Consider the following 851-nt stretch of genomic DNA (forward strand, 5'->3'; position numbering starts at 1 on the left):
TGGGGAAAGAGGTCAAGCACCCGACGTGGGGCCCGGGAAAGGTGATCATGGTGCAGGAGGAGGAGAGGAGCGTGGAAGTGGATTTTTTGATCGGACGTGTGGTGTTGACGGGGGATGTGGAGGTGGGAAAGCTGCGACAGGCGTGAGAGAGCGGCTTATCGAAGGACCACGCAGGGTTGCCTCTCTGTCTGCTGGTGGGAAGCCAGAGGATTTCTTGGCGTTCTGAACACTTTGGGCATTGGCCTCGGTCGTCGGGAAGGCCGGAGGGTATTCAGAAAATGTTGCGAAGGACTTGTGCATAGGAACTGTCCGTCGGTTTGAAAATTTAAATTTGGATGACCAATTTGCCCCACTCTTGCCAAAATGGATTACCATAGTGAAGGAACACTCAAGAGACTGACAGTGGTGAAGAGAGTGGTTGTGACCTTATTAATGGATATGGAAAAACTTATTCGGAGGAAGATGTATTACAAGACGCATGAAGCGGGTAATTCATACATTGAATGAACTTGATGAGTGGAAAGGAACAAGCGTGGGACGACCAGTAGATTTTCCACGTACACTGAAGAGCAGGCTTAAAGCACCAACAAACGCGCAAGACCGAATAAATTAACACAAAAGCAAAGGGAATGGGCTGATAGAGCTCAGGGGGGATCTTTAGAGGTAATTCTTACTGGATCCGGTTCGCGAAAGCTCAAAGTAACTCTATACTTGACTGGCGACCGCCGTAAATCTGCTCTGTTTACACTCTAGACCCGTGGCATACATTCCTTTCTCATTCTCAGATCTTTTTACATACGATTTTTCCCCTCGAACTTCACATCACTCGTTTTTTAAGCCTTTGGTTATTT

The sequence above is a fragment of the Nannochloropsis gaditana genome (assembly GCF_000240725.1).
Source record: "Nannochloropsis gaditana CCMP526 unplaced genomic scaffold scaffold210, whole genome shotgun sequence".
NCBI classification, from domain to species: Eukaryota; class Eustigmatophyceae; order Eustigmatales; family Monodopsidaceae; genus Microchloropsis; species Microchloropsis gaditana.